General features: G+C 50.8%; 1 protein-coding gene across 10 annotated transcripts in view; it reads left to right on the top strand.

Moving 5' to 3' along the window:
- The window catches only part of ANO1 (anoctamin 1), a 225918-nt gene that overhangs the window by 50343 nt on the left and 154901 nt on the right, over positions 1-20674 (top strand). The gene's annotated exons all lie outside the window — the stretch shown is intronic.

Raw genomic sequence — 20674 nt, 5'->3', positions numbered from 1 at the left:
ACTTGTTTGATGAATGAACAAACCCCCACGTGGGCCAAGGTGTGTCTTCCCGCCCCATCCGGAGGAGGATGGGGCTTAGCGGTCCAGACGCCCTAATAATGCTTTTCTTGTGAACTTACACAGAACAGTTTTTGTAGTTTCTTTCTCCCCTACCCCAACAGAACTGCACAAAATCCACACGATGAATCATAAAAGAAACTCTTTGGGAATCAAATGAAATTCTTTTTCAGCTCAGAGCGCATTTCCCATTTTTATTTTCATGTTTATTTTTATCACTTGAGGCCAGGAGTTCAAGACCAGCCTGGGCAACAGTTTTCTTCCTTTCTTCCTCCCTCCCTCCCTTCCTCCCTCCTTCTCTCTCTCTCTCTTTCTTTCTTTTTTCTTTCTTCTTTCTTTCTTTCTTTCTTCTTTCTTTCTTTCTTTCTTTCTTTCTTTCTTTCTTTCTTTCTTTCTTTCTTTCTTTCTCATTCGTTCATTCTTCTTTCTTTCTTTTTTTCTTGTGGTCTTACTCTGTCACCAGGCTGGAGTGCAGTGGCATGATCCCGTCTCACTGCAGCCTTGACCTCCCAAGCTCAAGGGATCCTCCCACCTCAGCCTCCTGAGTAGCTGGGACTACAGGTGTGCACCACCACACCCAGCTAATTTTCAAATTATTTTTGTGTGGAGACAGGATCTCACCATATTATCCAGGCTGGTCTTGAACCCCCTGGGCTTAAGAGATCCTCCCACCTCAGCCACCCAAAGCTCTGGAATTACAGGCATGAGCCACTGTACCTGGCCTATTTTCCCACTTTTAATGAAGCCTTTTACACAAACAAACCCATCTGCCTACCATCAGTGTTACACGGGTAGCTTCTAGCTCCCCGCTGCCAGCGGTTCCAGTCCCTTTCCCAGATGGTCTCTGAGAGTTTTCCTCAATCCCCTCCAAGAGAGATCAGCTCCCCCAGACATCCATCCCATCAGAACCAGTTACAGAGTTTGTGGGGCCCAGTTCAAAACAAAAATGCAGGCTTTGCTCAAAACTTATGAAGAAGTCAGGCATGGTGGGTCATGCCTATAGTTCCAGCACTTTGGGAGGCTGAGGTAGGGGTATTTCTTGAGCCCAGGAGTAAGAGACCAGTCTGGGCAACAGAGCAAGACCCCTTATCTACAAAAAAATGTTAAAAATTTGCTGTGCATAGGGGCACACACCTGCAGTCCCAGCTACGCGGGAGGCTGAGATGGAAGGATCTCTTGAGTCCAAGAGGTCGAGGCTGCGGTGAGCTGTGATCACACCACTGCACTCCAGCCTGAGCAGCAGAATGAGACCTTGTCTCTAAGAAAAAAACAAAGAATTTCAAGATCCTTCCAGCATCATGGTGCTTCCTGGTGTGCTGTGTGAGCAGGTGCGCTGTGAGCTGGTCCTGTCTCTCAAGCCGTGAGTGGAGGTGACGTGGCTCACTTCTGAGCTGGAGCCATTCTCTGCTGCTTCTAGACTCCACTGCACTCTCTGTGCCTGGCAATGTTTGGGGTGGTGGCTGCGTCGTCTGCCCAGATCCTGCCAGACTACACTGAGCAGAACCACCTCCCAACCTGGCTTGGACATTGGAAGCACAAGCAGAAAATAAAGTGTTTTAGGAAGTTCTGAGGACCAGGGCATGGCTGTTACTGCAGCAGGATGTAGCCCATCAGACAGATACTCCAGGCAATGGAAAGACTGAAGAACAAACCTGGGTCTCAGGCTGAAGCCCACCCCCTGCGTCTGTGCCAGCAAGAGACCACACATTCATTATGCATGTGTTCATCTGGTAAGAATATTTACTGAGGGTCTGCTAAGTGCTGGGCATGGAGCTCAATACCAGGGACATGGCCAAAAATAGGCGGCCGCGGTCTCAGCTGCAGTGGAGCTTCCTCCTGGCAGTTCACACAGAGTCCACAGAACGGAGAAAATGCTGCTGCAATAAGTAGGCAAAGTCCATGGCACTGTGCAGGCCTGTGGCAGGGCCTGTCCTCACCCGGGTGCCAGGGAGGGCTTCTTGGAGGAGGTGCCTCATTCATTCATTTATTCATTCATTCAACAGATGTTGAGAGTCTGTTCTGAGCCAGACCTCAGCAGGCTTCTGTGGGAGGGGTTTAGCAGTGATCAAAACAGCCTGCTGCTCTCCTACACCTTGGGATGCGGGAGAGGGAAAGAAGACCCCTCACACACACACACATTCGCTCTCCCATCTATGGACTCACAACCCCACACTACTCACATGCCATGTACACGCACACATGCACATACACACACGCGCACACATACACGCGCGCACACACGTGCATGCACACACGCACGCACACACACGCACGCACACACACGCATACACGCACGTGCACACGCACGCGCACGCACACACGCACAGGCACACGCACACGCACGCGCACAGGCACACGCGCACGCACACGCACACACGCGCACGCACACACACGCACACGCACACATGCACACGCACACATGCACGCGCACACACACGCACGCACGCACACACGCACATGCACACACACATGCAAACACAAAATGTGAGGAAGAGAGGGATGTTCCAAAGGGAAAGAAAGCAAGGAAACCATTACATTAAGGAACAGGACTCCAGGGGGTGCCACAGAAAACGGTCCAGGTTTTCCCACAGTGCCCCTTCAGACCTGCCCTCTGGCTGTGCAGGAGTTGGCTCACCCATTTCACACGGTCTCACTGGGACCCGGCTCACCCGAGCCAGTTGTGTGTATCTTCCCAAGTCTGCATTCAGTGACGTCACACTGGGAGCTGAAAATGGGCCATGATGGGAAGGTTTACACCTCCGCAATTGGCAAACACTCTAAGTCAGCTTTCATGTGTTTTCTTTCCAAGGACCAGTTTACCCACCCACCACTGTCTGGCGCTGGCTCTTCTCAGCCCCTTGGGTAATTCTAGGGCAGGCCTCATGACTTCCTGGTCATCTCATAATGAAAGCTTTCCCAGCCACTTTTAATCACAAAAACATGGTCTCATGTGGGTCACTGAAACGTCCAGTCCCACGCAAATCTTCACTGAAAATCGTCATTTTCCTGGCTTTGCCGGCCCAGCCAGCCCCAGGCTGAGGCCTCGGAGAGGGGAGGGACCTAGGGACCCTGGCTCCGGGTTTCTCCGCTTCTGCTTCTCTTCCTTCTCCCCTCCCCAATCTGTAGGCTTCCCCTGGACACTCCAAGGTTGGGAAGAGGCCAGCAGGGCAGGGAGGTCGGGCTTGGTGGGCGGGCGCCGGGGATCTGGTGGGCTTCTATCCCCCCAGCTGGGACAGGTGTTTAAAGTTGACTCATTTGAGGGTACTCGTGTGGCTTGTTTAGACCCTGGGGTAATTAAAACATCTAAATTGGACCCCCTGAGCGCACGCATCTGATATTGAAAGCTTAGGACCCCTCACTCCTGCCTGTTCCCGCCTGACAGCCCACTTCCTATCCACAGGAAATCCCCCACACTCTGCTTCCCTCCTCCCCTCCCACCCTCATCATCTCTGCTGGTGGTGGGGTCAGTTCCCACTCAGCACAGCCCCACCCCACCTCACAGGACACTCATACCACCCTCTTGCCAGCGATGCCTTTGAAACAAGAGTCAGATTGGTCCACCCTCCCCCAGCCCCAGGGGCTCCTTGAGCCTCCCTCCAGCCTTGGCGGGAGGAGGAAAAGCAGCACCTCCCTCAGACAGCTGAAAAGGCCCTCTCTCTTCCCAGCTCAGTGAGTCCGGCCAAGGGTCACCAGATGGGTACTGGTCCCCACCTCCCCACCAGGCCCAAGGACACGCTCCGCACTCCTGTTCGTTGCTGCGATGTGAAGCCTCAGCCTAACCCAATCCCGCAGAGTCCATCTTGACAGCCTGGAATGACACAGATTCCCCACAGGGGGATAGAGTGCTGGGTGTAGGTGCCAGGTCAGACACAGGGGGCAGAGTTAGAGGAAACCTCCCAGAGGTGTCTCAGCAGAGACCTAAACCCAGAAACAAGCACGAAACGCATTCTAATTCTCCAAGCGTCAAAAGGCTGGACTATTCAAAAAAAACAAAGAGCTAACCTTTTAGAAAAACAGGCCCAGTGACCATTCATCCTCTCACTCGTAATCATTGTTCACGGTGGTAACTGCTACTTACCGAGAGGTGCTTTGCTGCAGGCGTCGTGCTGGGTGCGTCCTTTACAGACAGGCCATGAGTGAGCACGTGGGCTTGCTGTGGGAATTCGTATTTCTTCTGCAGGGAAGAATGACTAATACCCAAATTCACTCAGCTGCCAAGGGGGAGGAGGAATTCGAACCCCCATCTTTCTCACTCCCAAACGCGTGCCCATAATCCACCTGTCCCCATGGAATTATCTATTAGAGAAAAAATATTGATCAGCAAAAAAAAAGAAGGAAAAATGACAGAACTTCCTAATATGCCAAACACTGTCATCCTGCTCAAGACTAAGGCTCTGTTTCATTCTAAATTACAAATGCCAAGGTACTCACTGACTGGACAAACACTGGTTAGGCCACACTGCATGCGAGGGACTGTGGTGGTCCCAGGTGGCTGTTGTGGCCTATATTTTTAACACCCACCCCTTCTTTTTCTTTGTATAGCTGTATACAAACTTCAGTTTTTAGAATAAGGAGAGTGGGGTTTTTTTGTTTGTTGTTATTGTTTTTTGTTGTTGTTGTTGTTCTAGCAGAAGAAATTAAACAGAGACAGAATGGAAAATAAAGTGTATTTTTAAATAAACCAAGGACGTGGTTCCCATTCTCCCCCAGAACCTGGTCCATTTAAAGCAGCCTCATTATTTTTAATGCATCCACTTCCTGGTCCCTCTCTTCCTCGATTTTTCCCACGTCGATTGTCTGAGAAATCCCAGCAGTGACATTTGTTAAACATCGGCCCAAGGCTAGGCGAGGCCTCAGGAGCCAGGCTCTTGCCCAGGAAGGCTCCAGAGACTGAAGCCAGAGTCCCGTAAACTCATCCCTCTGTGTCCACTGCCCTGGCAGGAGCCCCTTTGCGTCCCACTGCCTGTGATGTTGACAGGCAGGAGCGTGCGAACTGAATCCCAAACAGTGCACAGAGTATTTTAAAACCGAGCTGCTGTCACACAAGGGCTTTTCCCCCCAAAGACCAGAGTGTCCAAAAAAAGGAGCAGACGAAACTAAGCATAAGGTGTGTTGCTGTGTGCTCAGATCAGACCCAAACTGAGAAGGCCCTGCTTCTCCCTGGGGATGGGCCCCTTCCCTCCTTGCTCCACTTCCTGCTGCTTTGACATCTCATGTTGTGCAGAAATCCCAGAGGAAAAAAGGCTTTCCAAGACAGGCCCATGGAAGGCCCAGCTCGCTCTCTGGGACTTATTCACATTGGATTCATCTGTCTGCTTTTGCCTCTATTTTGACCAAAAGATCCCATGAAGGTAGGGTCTTGGTCTGGTCTCTTCGCAACTGTGGACCTCAGCACACATCAAGAGCCTGGCACACAGTAGGTGCTCAATAAGGACTGACTGAATGGAAGAATTCACAGCCGGGCATAGTGGCTCACGCCTGTCATCCCAGCGCTTTGGGAGGCCGAGGCAAGTGGATCGCCTGAGGTTAGGAGTTCGAGACCAACCTGGCCAACATGGTGAAACCCTGTCTCTACTAAAAATACAAAAATTAGCCGGGCATGGTTGTGGGCGCCTCTAGTCCCAGCTACTCGGAAGGCTGAGGCAGGAGAATCACTTGAGCCTGGGAGGCGGAGGTTGCAGTGAGCTGAGATCACACCACTGTACTACAGCCTTGGTGACAGAGTGAGATTCCGTCAAAAAAAAAAAGAATGCATGAGTGAGTGAAGCCGCTGATGGCCCCGTAGGGTCAGCCTCACCTAGCTTGCTTTCCTGCAAATTTGGGTATGTTCACTTAGTGGGTGTGGCAAGCAGAATCACAATCCCCAAAAATGCCTGTGTACTGATCCCCAGAACCCGTGAATCTCTTTTATTACACTTCAAGGAGGAGGTAAGGCTGTAGATGGAATGAGGGCTGCTAATCAGCTGACCTTGAGGCAGGGAGATGGCCCCAGACTATCTGGTGGGCCCAATGTCATCACAGGGTGCTTATAAGTTAGAGGAGGCAGGGGAAGCAGAGTCGGGGAAGATGTGAGGACAGAAGCAGAGGTCAGAGGAATGCATTGCCAGCTTCAGATGGAGGCAGGGGCCACAAGCCAAAGACCACAGGCGGCCTCTGGAAGCTGGAGAAGGCAAGGAAACGAGCTCTCCCTGAAACTTCCAGAAGGAACAGCCCTGCTAACACCTTAGCTTTAGCCCAGTGAGATCCATGTCAGACTTCTGGAATTTAAGATAATAATCATGTGCTGTTTTAAGCCACTAAGCTTTGTGGATCTGCTGCTGCACAGTGGGAAACTCGTGTGCTGGGAGGTGAGGGGAAACGCATGCCATGGCTCTGAGGCTTAATCAGTGTTGGACCGGCATGTGTTAGAGTCTGCACCTTTCAGTATTGACTCCCTTTAGCAGGAGTATGGCCGTGTGTAAGTCAGCCTCAGTCCCTGCCCTCCAGAGCTCGCCATTTGGGAGAGCCCAGATTAAACCATGTCAAGTGGATTTGTTCATGGCACGTCTTGTCAGAGACTCCTCAGATGCTGACACAATGAATGTCCAACAGTGCAGAATATAGCCTTCCCCAAATGTAGGTGACCATGGGGCATTTTGGGTGGGAGTGGGGCGCACTTTCTTTTCTTCTAGGGGTGAGGTTCGGCCCAGTACTGAAATTGGTCTTGTCGCTGCCAACATCAGGGCTTAGGGAAGTTGGCTTTTGTTCTGTCCTGGTTTAGGAGTTGTAGTCTCAGGCTCACACTGCGAGACTGCCCATCGGGGAAGATCTCAGATTCTTTTAAGAAATGCCAAATACTTAAACCATCTCTAGATGGCTTAAAATAATAAAAGGCCCTGTTAATGAACCTTTCCTTCCCAGCGTCTGCATAGGAGTGTGTGTCTTTATCCAAGTCATCTGTGGGCCAAGAATCAAAGAAAGAAAAGAGTAGCGAGAGGAGGATGGGGAAGAAGAATGGCCTGTAGTTGCTTTGTGCTTTACATTTCAGGGATTTCAAGTTTACCAAAGTCTTGACAAGAAAATGCAGGTGGTTTGCTGCAATGTACCAATATTACCCAGGAGTGTTTGGGCTGTAAATGACAGAAAACCCAAGACCAGCTTCAGGCATAGCTGAAACCAGGGGTCTAATGTTTCCAAAGCTCCATCTCTCTCCTCCTCTTGGCTCTGCTGTTCTTTGCGTTTGGCCCACCCTCAGAACTACTCTCTTAGTGTCCAGATGGCAGGCACAACTCCTGGCTTCCACCTTGGGCAACCCCAGTGGACAGAGAGCTTGCCCCTGGGCACTCCAGCAGGAAGCCCAAGGCTAGCTCTGATGATCCTGCCTGAGGTCTTTGACTCTCCCTAAATGAGTCGCAAAGGGGGGATGCTTAGCTGCGTGTACCCACTAGCAGACTCCTGAGACCATCTGGAGCTGGGGGACACATAGCCCGTAAACCACATGGGCTGAAAGCGGGCAGTGGTGTTTCCTTAAGGAAAACCAGGACAAGAACGGTACAAGGCAGGGAGTAAGTGCCGGGCAGAAGACATTCACCCACTAGACCTGCTCCCCCTGCGGAGAATAGCTCTTCTCAATGGGGCTTCAGACAGTGGCCCAAAGAGTGGTACCAACTAAGGTTTCTTAGGCCAGTGATGGGTGTGGTGGGGTGCCAACAGCTCCCTGGGCATCGTCTGCTTTCATCCTTGCAATACCCCTGGGAAGCTGGAGTTTGTGGCCCTCTCCCCAGTTCACAGATGGGGAAACTCGGGCTCAGAGACCTGGATTTTGACTTGGGCTCCCAAGTTCTTCGCCACCACCACCACTCTCAGCAGCTTGCAGAGCTGCCTCTGCCAGGCACAAAGCCCCGCTGACAGCCTGGACAGACATAGGTGGGTCCCACAGCCTGAGCTGCCTCCCCTGAAAGGAGGACCTGGCCCTAGCAGGGGTGCACATAGATAGCCTTGTCTGCTTCTCCTGTTGACTATGAGCTTATGAGATAGGGACTACCAGAGACCCCCAGTGAACCACACAGGCACACTCCAAGGGCAGCAGGGAAGCTCTGCCAAGCCAGGGAGTTGGGGAGTGGGACAGAGAGCTGCAAGGACTTGGTACTGAAATGCTGGGCTCCAGTGACATCTGAGCATCTGAGAGTCTCAGTTGGAGGAAAAAAGATGGACAAGAAAATGAAAATAAAATCCTTCCATGGCTGTTCAGGAAACCAGATGGGCTGGAGCTGTGCCTCAGAACACAGCTTTGACCTCAGATCTGAATTCCATGCCCAGCTCTTCTCCTTGCCAGCTAGATGACCTTGGGCAAGTTACTTCACCTCTCTGGTCCTCAGGCTTCTCATCCAAACAAGGGCATGTGACAGAATGTACAACTTATAAGGTAGTAGTGAGGGTTAGACAGTAACATCCAACACCTTAGCACTATGCCTTTCATGAAGGAAGAACTGGTGTCTGCTACAATGATGATCATGATAATAATGATGGTGGTGGTGCTGATCGTGATGATGAGAATAATGATGGCAGTGGTGGTGACAATGATGATGATGGTGCTGGTGGTAATGGTGATGACAGTGAAGATGGTGGTGGTGGGGATGGAGGTGATGACAATGATGATGGCGATGGTGGTGGTGATTGTGATGATGACAGTAATGATGGTAGTGATGGTGATGACAATGATGATGATGGAGGTAGTGATAACAGTGATGATGATGATGGTGGTGATGATGATGGTGATGGTGGTGGTGGTGATTGTGATGATGACAATAATGATGGTGGTGGTGGTTATGATGATGATGGTGCTGGTGGTAGTGGTGATGACAGTGATGATGATGATGATGGTGATGGTGGTGGTGATGATGATGATGGTGGTGGTGTTGGTGATGATGGTGATGATGATGATGGTGGTGATTGTGATGATGACAGTAACGATGGTGGTGGTGATGACAATGATGATGGAGGTGGTGATGGTGGTGATGATGATGACAGTGGTGGTGGTAATGATGGTGTTATGATGATGGTGGTGGTAGTGGTGATGATGATGGTGCTGGTGGTAGTGGTGATGACAGTGATGATGATGATGGTGATGGTGATGACGATGATGATGGTGGTTGTGATGGTAATGATGGTGATGATGATGATGGTGGTGATTGTGATGATGACAGTAATGATGGTGGTGGTGATGACAATGATGATGATGGAGGTGGTGATGGTGGTGATGATGGTGATGATGATGATAGTGGTGGTGGTGATGACAGTGATGATGATAACGATGATGGTGATAATGATGGTGTTATGATGGTGGTGGTGGTGGTGATGATGACAGTGATGGTGGTGGTGGTGATGACAATGATGATGATAAAAATGACAACAATAATGATGACGACAACAGTAATGATGAGGATGGTGGTGGTGGTGACAATGGTGATGATGGTGAAGATGGTGGTAGTGGTGATGCTGGTGACAATGACGATGATGACAGTGATGGTGGTGGTGATGACGATGATGATGATGATGGAGGTCATGATAACAGTGATGATGATGGTGGTGGTGGTGATGGTGACAATGGTGATGATGGTGAAGATGGTGGGGGTGGTGATGCTGGTGACAATGATGATGATGATAGTGGTGGTGGTGGTGATGACAATGATGATGATGATGATGGAGGTCATGATAACAGTGATGATGATGGTGGTGGTGGTGGTGACAATGGTGATGATGGTGAAGATGGTGGAGATGGTGATGCTGGTGACAATGATGATGATAGTGATGGTGGTGGTGGTGATGACAATGATGATGATAAAAATGACAATAATGATGATGACAACAGTAATGATGGTGGTGGTGGTGGTGGTGTGGTAGTGGTGACTGATATCACCACTGCTGCCATCATTCAAGAGACCAGGATCACTTTCTCAAACTGATGAAGCACTGTAGTCAGGTGGTTGCAGTGAGCACACAGACCTTGAATCAGAGTTCTGCTCCAGGCTTCTTACCAAGTGCTGAGACTTTCTGAGCTGCGGATCCTGCACCTCCCCCGCTCTCAACTCTCCAAAGGCCCTACCTGGTCTGGCACTGCCACTGTGTTGACCTCACATCCCAGAACCTTTGCCTTTCACTCACCACCACCCACACTGGCCACCTTAACACCAGGTCCTCAAACACCAGACATGTTTTCACCCCAAGGCCTTTGCACTTGCTGCTGCCTCTTCCTGGAACACTTTTCCCCTGTATCCTTGGAACTCATGGCCTCCCCTCATTCAGGACTCTCTGCTCAAATGTCACCTCCTCAGTCAGGTGTGTCCTAAGTCTTCCTAAGGATGACAGCAACACACTCCACTGGACGCTTTCCATGCACTTGTCCTGCTTTGTTTCTCTTCATAGTACTCATCACTCCCAAACCATATGCAGATTCTTTTTAACCTACGATGGGTTTACAGCTCAATAAGCTCATTGTAAGTTGAAAATATTGCTGAGTTGGCCGGGCACGGTGGCTCAAGCCTGTAATCCCAGCACTTTGGGAGGCCGAGACAGGTGGATCACGAGGTCAGGAGATCGAGACCATCCTGGCTAATACGGTGAAACCCTGTCTCTACTTAAAAAATACAAAAAAACTAGCCGGGCGATGAGGCGGGCGCTGTAGTCCCAGCTACTCGGGAGGCTGAGGCAGGAGAATGGCGTAAACCCGGGAGGCGGAGCTTGCAGTGAGCTGAGATCCGGCCACTGCACTCCAGCCTGGGTGGCAGAGCAAGACTCCGTCTCAAAAAAAAAAAAAAGAAAAAGAAAATATTGCTGAGTCAAAAATACACTGAGTGTGCCTAACCCACCAAACATCCTAGCTTAGCCCAGCCCACCTTACACGTGCTCGGAATGCTTACCTTAACCTACAGCCAGGCAGAATCATCTCACACAAAGCCTAGATTATAATAAAGTGCTGACTAGCTCACGTAACTTATTGAATACTGGAAGTGAAAAACAGAATGGTTGTGTGGGTACCCAAAGTACAGTTTCTACTGAAGGTGTCCTGCTTTCGTGCTTTGACACATTTGTAAAGTTGAATAATCCTCAGCGGAACTATCGCGAGCCAGGGTCCATCTGGGTTGGGAGGCTTTTCATTCATCAGACCATGAACTCTTAAGCCACATGGAGGTGGGGACTCTGTTTTCCCCAGCACGCGGAACAGGACCTCACAAACAGTGGGTCCGCAGTCTGTGGCTGAATCAACAGCGGTGGCCATTTCTGTCACCTGGAAATAATGACAGTCAGGTCTGGGCAGGAGGTGCTGTTGTGGCCATGCGTGCCAGGGCCGAGGTCATTCCAGGGAGGTGAAGGATGCCGATGAGCTTCCTAGGGGTGGAACACGCCCTTCTTGCTAGTGGGGAAAGGTGAGGTGGTGCTCGCCTGCGCTGGACGGGGTTTAGCTGCCACCACGGAGGCGCATCCTCAGGGCACAGCTTTAGGCACATCATAAAGATCCTTGTCTATAGAAAACCATTTTAATATTTGTGTTAAGTCATCTGGGTTTTGAGTCTCTGTGGTTTTCGTGGTATTCAAAATAATTAAAGTACACCCGTGGGTTTTTCTTTTTTTTTTTTTTTTTTTTTTTTTTTTGAGACGGAGTTTCGCTCTGTCACCCGGGCTGGAGTGCAGTGGCCGGATCTCAGCTCACTGCAAACTCTGCCTCCGGGGTTTACGCCATTCTCCTGCCTCAGCCTCCCGAATAGCTGGGACTACAGGCGCCCGCTACCTCGCCCGGCTAGTTTTTTTTTTTTTGTATTTTTTAGTAGAGACGGGGTTTCACCGTGTTAGCCAGGATGGTCTCGATCTCCTGACCTCGTGATCCGCCCGTCTCGGCCGGGTTTTTCAAAAAGCATTTTCTTTTTGTGATCTTAGAAAATCAATTTCAATAAAAGTTAAGGTACACTGATTTCCCTCAGAAGAAATAGATCCGAAGAAGCATCAATTCTGGTTGCCACAGGGAGATGAATACATTTTAAAATCTGTCAGGTGTGAACTGAAGTGTCTTTAAAGATGAGTCTGTCACATTTAGGCCCTACTAACTGTTGATAATGAGCAGGCAGTGCCTGGGGATTTCATGTCCATTTCAAGGGGGACTGCTGGGTTCAGTCCCCTTCCCACTCCACCAGGTGCCTTTCTCTGATGCTGAGCTAAGGGTAAGAGCAGGTGCCTGTGCACCTCAGTCCATGTCCGGATGTCAGGCCAAGAGGTCCAGTTCTGAAGTCCACATTCTGCCGCCCCAGGGACAAAGTGCTGACTTCACTGCCCTCCTGACTGGCTCCTTCTACACTTCCCCAGCCCCAGTTCTAGTGCCTGATCCCTGACAGGCCAGCACTGAGGCTTTAAAATGCCTCAACTGATGGTCTCTCCTGGAAAGACACTCCCACAGTTCCATCACATCTGAATCCCCAGAATCCGTCTCCTGAGTCTTCCGGCCCCCCGACCCCCACCACACCCCGAAGCTGAAGCTGCCCCTCCTTCTCCTAATAGGGCCTCCCTCCGCCCTGTCTGGGTCTTGAAGGGCACGAGCATGGCAGGGGCAGACTCAGGTCTTCCGCTCTGCGCTCTGACAAATTGTGGGGGTGGGACCGCCTCTCTGTCAAGCCAGATCCTAAGTTTCTGGTGTTTTGTTTCTGAGATGAAATCTTGCTTTGTCACCCAGGCTGGAGTGCCATGGCATGACCTCAGCTCACTGCAACCTCCGCCTCCTGGGTTCAAGTGATTCTCCTGCCTCAGCCCCCCAGGTAGCTAGGACAGCAGGTGCCCGACACTGTGCCTGGCTAATTTTTGTATTTTTAGTAGAGACGGGATTTCGCTATGTTGGCCAGGCTGCTCTCGAACTCCTGACCTCAGGTGATCCACCTGCCTCGGCCTCCAAAAGTGCTGAGATTGCAGGCGTGAGCCACTACGCCCAGCCCAGATCCTACGTTTCTTGAAGGCAGGGCTCTGCTGGGTCCCTGGCAGCCCCTGTGGGTGCTCGATGCATGGATGGTACAAGCTTGATGGGGGTGATGGGTGAGCAAATGAGGCACGAGCGGAGCCCGCCATGCCTGGTGGAGGGGCTGTCCTGTGGTGCTTCCCCTCCTTTGCAGGCAAAGGGGCACCCTCTTCCCTCTGCACACAGGCCTGCTCTGCTCACAGATGAGGCCTCCTGCATGAGCTGGGCCTGTGCAGTTGCCCTGCCCAGGGGAGAGCTGACTCCTTCACAGCCCTCAAAAGCCCACTCCGCTCCTTCGCTCCAAGCGCCATTTGTCAGGGGAGTTCCTGGGGTCAAGCACTGCTGCCAGCTGAATTGACGGGCTCGCTGGTGACAGGGATGAGTCTCCACTCTGAATGACCTCAATCCTTTCTCCCAGCAAATTGTTTCAACCCACCAGCCTGTAGCCTGATCAGGGTCAAAGCCATGAAGGTCACGGCAATGGCACAGGCCTCTGAGGGAGCCCAGGTGCTCCGGAGGGACAGTGTGTGTCCCGCTTCCTGCAGCGACTATAACAAATTTCCACAAACTGGTGGCTTAAGACAGCAGAAATGTGTTCTCCCACGGTTCTGGAGGTGAGAAGTCTGGAATGAGAATGTGAGCAGGCCACGCTCCCTCTGGAGGCCCCGGGGCAGGGCCCTTCCTGCCTCTTCCAGCTTCCCGGGCTCCAGGTGTTCCTTGGCTTGAGCTGCATCACTCCAGCCTCTTCCTCAGTCTTCACGGGGCCTTCTCTCTCCTCTGTGTGTCTGTGTCCTGTGTCCAAATTTCCCTCTTCTTATAAAAACTCCACTCATTAGATTAGGGCTCACCCTCGTTAACTGAACTTGATTATATCCGCAAAGACCCTATTTCCAAATAAGCTCACATTCACAGATACTGGGGTTAGGACATACCATTTTGGGTTTGGGGGGCCTGTTTATCATTTTACCATCCCTTAAATTAACCCTCCATTGGAGGAGTGGGTCGGGAGGGCTGGGGGAGGCAGGCTGGCACAGCTTTTTGAAGGGAAGCAAATGGCTCCTAGGTGGTACCACCAGGAGGGGCGGGGAGGGCGCCTTTGCTCAGGGCAAAGGGAAACAAAAGCAAAAACCAAGTCCTTCTGATGGGAAGCCCTGGCCCTCTCAGGGAAGTGAAAGTTGCTCAGTCTCAAAAAACACTTGGCCTGAGATGACCGAAGACGCCTTGGGGGCTACAGTCCAGGCTTATTGCTTTGGACGTCACCGGCTGTGTGGAATTGGTGTCTGGAGCTGAGAGCCAGCCAGGGCTGCTGATGAGGCTGTGGGGATGAGGATGGGGCAGTGGTATCAGGTTCTCCCTTCTCAGCCCATGAACCCGACTCCTCGAGCTCAGACTGTAGCTCGGAGCTGCTCTGTTGGTTTCCTGGGGCTGCTGTAACCAATGAACACACACTTGGAGGCTGAAAACAATAGAAATTCATTCTTTTCAGCCCTGGAGGCCAGAAGTCCACAGTGAATCTTAGGGGCTAAAATCAAGGCATCTGCAGGACTGGTCTCTTCACAGGCTCCATCCCTGCCGCTTCCAGATTCTGCTGGCATCGGCGATGCTTGGCAGGTGGCTGCATCACCCGGCTCTCTGCCATGTCATCTCTGTCATCAGCTCTCCTCTGCCTCTCCTCTTACAAGGACTCTTGTGGTGACATTAGGACCCACCTGAATAACCTCCCCATCTCAAAGTCCTTCATGTCATCACATATATTAATACAAAGGCCCTTTTGCCACATAAGGCCACACAGTCACAGGTTCTGAGGATGGGGACGTGGACATGTTTGGAGGCCAATATCCAGTCGATGGCCACCCCTGCACCAGGTGGAAGGAACCCACGGGGGCAGAAGGAGGAGAAACACCCACCGTTTTAATTGACAAATCATGGCTATATGCATTTATGAGGTTCAATGTGATGTGGTGGTTTCGTTTTGTTTAGTTTTTGGTTTGAGATAGAGTCTCACTCTGTCATCCAGGCTGGAGTGCAGTGGCATGATCTCAGCTCACTGCAACCTCTGCCTCCTAGGTTCAGGTGATTCTCATGCCTCAGCCTCCTCAGTAGCTGGGATTACAGGCATGCGCCACCACACCCAGCTAATTTTTGCACTTTTAGTAGAGATGGAGTTTCACCATGTTGCCCAGACTGGTGTCGAATTTCTGGTCTTGAGTGATCCTCCCACCTTGGCCTCCCCAAGTGCTGGAATGCAGGCATGAGCCACTGATCCAGCCTCAATGTGATGTTTTGATACATGTATTCAACATGGTGCCATCAAATCAAGCTAATTAGCATATCTATCACCTCATCCTCCTTTCATTGTTTGGGGTGAGACATTTGAAACATTTGAAATTCTCTGCTATTTGGAAATGGGTAATAAACAGCATACTATTGACTGCAATCACTCTGGTGTGCTATAAATGGAAAACCCCATTCCTCCTGCCTCTCTGAAACCTTGTATCCTTTGATCAGCAGTTCTCCTTCCCTCCTTCCCATGCCCCAGCCTCTGGTTCCCGTGGTTCCACTCTTTACTTCTATGAGTTCAACTTACTAGATTGCACACATCCTAGGTGAATGGTTGAGGGCCAGAGTGGGGATCAAGAGACTGGTGGGAGGGAGGGAACTTGTGCCCAAGCCAGGGGAACAAGGGAAGCTCAAGGGTGCAGAGATGAGCAGGATAGTCTCCAAAGGCCCCTTCAGTGCCCTGAGGCGCAGAGGCTATCACTGCCACTGTCACCACAGGTGTTGACCGGGCACCAGGACACACCTGAGCATGGGCCAGGCCGCCAGCCGACTTTCGGGAATCAGTTTCCTTGGATGCTTCTGATGAGTGCCCACACTGGACAGTAGCGCTCCGTTTTCCTGACAAGGAAGCTGAGACTTGGGGAAATGAAGTCATTTGCCCAAAGCCATAGAAAGCACAGGTGGGAATAGACCCAGCTCTTCTTTGTGGTTCCAACAAACCCTCCAAGATCAAGCGTCTACATCAGCAAAACCCGCTTTCATTCATGATTCACTTCGCCACTGAGTGCGTATCTGTTCCACTCCTGCCTGTGAGGGCCTGTGGGAATGTGAGGATGAATTCCACCTCGGTTCCCTGCGGGCTCCTGCCTTGGGTCCTGACATCATGCTGCACCATGATGCTTCTGTGTCCCCTCCAGCCTGAGACATCTATGAGGACAGAGAACAGCTTTCTCTTCTGCCTGTGGCCTCATGGTTAGCACATGCCTGGTGCATAGTAGGTGGTCGACAAAGCTTTGTTGAAAGGATGGATGCAGGAGTGCACAGATGGGGGATGCCTGCCTTCAAGGAACTCACAGATGTGTAGAGCAGGGCTTGGCAAACTCCCATCTATAAGCCATTTGTATAAATCAGGCTTTATTGAAACACGGCCATGCTCATTCATTCCATATTGTCTGTCTGCTTTTGCATTCGAGTTGAATCATTGCCAGAAGGCCAGTATAGGTTCGCTTCATGGGTACGTGAAATTAGTAAGAATTCATACAAATGCCCTGCGGATGGGAGTTTGCCAGCTCCTGCTCCATACATCTGTGAGTTCCTTGAAGGCAGGCATCCCCCATCCACATGCTCCTGCAGCCATCCATTCAACAAAGCTTTACCAATCACCTACTACGCAAAGCCTGTGTTTTCATTTTGCATGGAGCCCCATCCATTATGTAGCATGTCCTCTGAGTATGAACCACAAAGCCTAAAAATCTGGCCCTTTTACAGAAAAAGTCAGCTGATACCTAGTCTAGAAAATAAAACAGGCACCTGATTTATGACAAATTCAAGCTAGAAAGTGTCACATGTTGTCGGGAGGGGCAGGCACAGTGTCTCAGGAGTCTGCAGGACAGAGAAACCCCTCATAGCTGAGGGGTTCAGGAAGCTTCCTAGATGTGGTGCCTTCAGCAGCCCTGGGGACCTTGAGGCATCCGGAGGTTGGGTAGGGGACACAACTATGGACAGACCACAAGGGCAGCTCAGACACCACTGTGCCAGGAGGGAGAGTCAACCTTTCTTCTTTTATGATCAAAGCAAAGTATGTAAAAAAAAACCAACATAAATTATTCATCTAGAAGAGAAGAGAAGAAATTATGCATTGATTTCTGTCCACCTATCCTGGCATTTATTTTGCTGTTGCAGCTGCAAGCTGGGATGGCCTCCACTGCAGGAGAGGGGCTGGCTGCAGGCACTGCATATACAGAGGACATAGGCAAACGGCATCATCAGGAGAAAAGCCCCTGTGGGGATGAGCAGAGAGCTAAGGCACTCTTCCCAAACCCCCCACATAAAGAAATGCAAGGTTCTGCACAAGTTATGGTTTAAAATATTGGGGCTTTTGCACTTAATGCAAAAGCCAAAGACAAAAATGAACATTTGAACACACAGGTGCAGCCAGAGCCAGGAAAGCCCAAACAGAGCCCAGCAGGGACTCTGCTCAGTCAATATTTGCTGTATTGACAAATGTATTGTTCTTGCCACATCCGAGACCAGGAAGGGGCAGAACAACAGGATCTAGTGGGCCACACCTTCCTCTCTGCAGCCACGCGAGCTCCCACGTTGGGGGCCCCCATGGGACTCGGTGCTGTTAGACACAACAAAGACCAGGGGTGCAGTGGGACCAGAGCCCCTCTTGGCCAAGCCTCCTTTTCGCTCCTGGAAATCCCCCTGGGGCTGTGCACAGGAGAATCAAGGTGCTGCTTTCCAGCCAGCCGAGAGCTATGACCCGTGGAGCTGCCTGGCAGCAGGACCAGGGCTAGTGTCAGGTCCAGCCCTCCAGGAGGCTTGTGTCTCCCCACGCAGACTTCAGCTGCTGATGGCCAGCTAGGAGTGTATTGGGAGAAGACTCAGCGGCTAAGCATGTGGAGAGAAGAGGAAGGGGCCAAGCCCCGCACTGGCCAACTTTTCACTTATTATGACCCTGCTTTTTTTTTCTTTAAGCAAAACCAAAATAATGATTTATTAATTTGTTGATTATTTCTTTTTTCTATACATATTAGCTGACCTTTGTCCTATTCTTGCAAATCCTCAACCATTTTAACTGGTAGCCCAGTAAGCTGTTGCCTTTTCTTTTTTTTTTAAACTTTAAGTTCTGGGATACATGTGCAGAATGTGCAGGTTTGTTACTTAGGTATACATGCCCTTGGTGGTTTGCTGCACCCATCAACCCGTCATCTAGGTTTTAAGCCCTGCATGCATTAGGTATTTGTTCTAACGCTCTCCCTCTCCTTGCTCCCCATCCCCTGACAGGCCCCAGTGTGTGATGTTCCCCTCCCTGTCCCATGTGTTCTCATTGTTCAATTCCCGCTTATGAGTGAGAACATGAGGTGTTTGGTGTTCTGTTCTTGTGTTAGTTTGCTGAGAAAAATTATTTCCAGCTTCATTCATGTCCCTGCAAAGGACATGAACTCATTCATTTTTATGGCTGCATGGTATTCCAGGGTGTATATGTGCCACATTGTCTTTATCCAGTCTATCATTGATGGGCATTTGGGTTGGTTCCAAGTCTTTGCTATTGTAAATAGTGCCGCAATAAACATACGTGTGCATGTGTCTTTGTAGCAGAACGATTTATAATCCTTTGAGTATATACCCAGCTGTAGGAGTTTCCTGAGGCTGTTGTAACAAACCACCACCAACAGGGGGCGTTCAGCAAGAGAAATTCATTCCCTCACCATTAGGATGCCAGAAGTCCAAAATCAAGGTGCGGATCGGGCCACGGTCCCTCAGAAGGATCTAGAAAAGAACCCTTCCTTGCCCCGTACAGCCTCTGGTGACTCCAGGCGTCCCTTAGCTGAGGCACATCACCCCAGTCTCTGCCTCTGTCTTTACCCGGCCTTCTCCCCTTCTCCCTGTGTCTCTCCTCTGTGTGTCCCTTGCAGTCGTCCCTGGATTTAGGGGTCATTTGGATAATCCAGGGTGATCTCATCTTGAAATTCCTAATTACTCTATAAAACCCTCATTTCAAATAAGTTCACAGTCACAGGTTCCAAGGTTAGGGCACAGGCACAGCTTTCTAGGGGTACCGCTCAGCCCACCGGTAAGCAAGGCTTGGTCAGTGACTCTTCCTCCTTGACAATGAAGACAGAAAGGGCTGAGGATCCTCTCTCTTCGATGCTGGCCCTGATGTCTGACTGTGTGTGGTTTGTTTTTGTTTTTGTTTTGTTTTTTTGAGACAGAGTCTCGCTCTGTCACCCAGGCTAGAGTGCAGTGGCGCGATCTCGGCTCACTGCAAGCTCTGCCTCCTGGGTTCACGCCACTCTCCTGCCTCAGCCTCCCAAGTAGCTAGGACTACAGGCCCCTGCTACCACGCCCAGCTACTTTTTTGTATTTTTAGTAGAGATGGAGTTTCACCGTGTTAGCCAGGATGGTCTCAGTCTCCTGACCTCGTGATCCGCCCACCTCGGCCTCCCAAGTGCTGGGATTACAGGCGTGAGCCCCTGCGCCCGGCCTGTGTGTGGTTTTGACATGCCTGCCTTTCTCTCCCAAGGCTGGGGCCACATCTCAGGCATGTCTGGGTGCTCAGCATCTCAGGGAGCAGCTGTGCTTGACTGTCACTCAATAAACATGTGTGCAACGAGCAAATGAATGACTTGTAGGGTTCCTTCCTCCCTCATCTGTTGGCCGTTAGTGCCATCCATCTTCCCTAACACAGAAGTTCCTGCCTTCAGAGGTACACCCAGGTGGAAGTGCCTCTCAGAACTCCACCCTGAGAACCAGCTCAGGCGGCCGGGCCTGTTTTGCTCCTCCTGATTGAGATTTGCAGGCAGGGAAGGACAGGTATGAGAGGGACCTGGGCAGTCCTCAGTGAAGCAGGGTGGACGGGGGTTTGGAATTGGGGTCAGGAGCTGTTGAGAGCTGTGGAGAAAGAGAAGAATTTGGATTTGGGAATAATTAACGTATAGGGGTAGTTGGAACAATGGGCAAGATACGATTACAAACGTGGTGATGGAAGACCAAGCTCATCCCTTGAGGACACCACACGCAGAAAGCAAGCAAAGAAAGGAGAGGCAGGAGACCATCGGAGGGCAGAGGAAGGCCCAAGCATGAAGGCAGGTCACAGATGCTGAGGAGGGTCCCAGGTGGCCTAGTGGGAAAAGCACAGCCTTCAAGGGCAAGCCAGCATGGATGCAAACCCGCCTCTACCACGTGGCAGCTGGGGGGCCCCTGGGAGAGGTGCTCCTTGAACCTCAGCTTTGACTTCTGAAAATGTTGCTTGAAGGCTTGAAATTCTATACACGAAGCACCTGGTGGAACAGCTGCCAGGAAGCCCGGTTTTCTCTGCTTGTTGAGTACTCACTAGGTGCTGGGCTCTGGGCAAGTACTTTACCATGTAGTCATTTGACTCTCATATCACCCCCTGGGATGAGCACAATTACTACCATTTGCAGATGGGGAAACTGAGGCAGACAAGAAAACTTATTCCATGGCAGGGTCTTGAATTACAACCCAAGGAGAGAGCAGTGAACTGCTACTCCTGCTGCAAAGAAAATGTGAGTGAGCATGAGGATTAAAACGTGACTCTCATTGCCAGGTGCAGTGGCTCATGCCTGTAATTCCAGCACTTTGGGAGGCCAAGGCAGGAGGATTGTGTGACGAATG

Source organism: Trachypithecus francoisi, unplaced genomic scaffold (genome assembly GCF_009764315.1).
Source record: "Trachypithecus francoisi isolate TF-2019V2 unplaced genomic scaffold, Tfra_2.0 Lachesis_group8, whole genome shotgun sequence".
In the NCBI taxonomy this organism is placed as follows: Eukaryota; Metazoa; Chordata; class Mammalia; order Primates; family Cercopithecidae; genus Trachypithecus; species Trachypithecus francoisi.
Note: the sequence above shows the minus strand (reverse complement) of the source record. Positions and strands in the feature narration are given on the sequence as shown.